This window comes from Notothenia coriiceps, unplaced genomic scaffold, assembly GCF_000735185.1.
Source record: "Notothenia coriiceps isolate Sejong01 unplaced genomic scaffold, NC01 NC01_scaffold00037246, whole genome shotgun sequence".
Lineage (NCBI taxonomy): Eukaryota > Metazoa > Chordata > Actinopteri > Perciformes > Nototheniidae > Notothenia > Notothenia coriiceps.
The window spans coordinates 27,393,130-27,393,396 of record NW_011369947.1 but is presented as its reverse complement, the minus strand read 5'-3'; positions in this window follow the sequence as shown (position 1 = coordinate 27,393,396).

The window sequence follows — 267 nt, the reverse complement described above, 5'->3', positions numbered from 1 at the left end:
GACTTCGGGTGGCAGTATACGCTGTGACGTTGTTTGCGGCCTGCCAGTAAACCCAAAGCAGAAAAAGAAGAAGTGACGTCAGCGGCTTCATTTGCCTAATCCTCCCTCAGGGACGGCCCAATCCCAAACCGTACCCTACCCCTACACACTACCCCTCCGTTCGCGCAGAGGGTCCGCCACATTAAGTGCTGTTCCAAACCAACGAGTGTGGAGCTGTGTGGAGGGGGAGTGGGCTATCAAGCCCTTAAACAGCGAGTATGCAGCGGT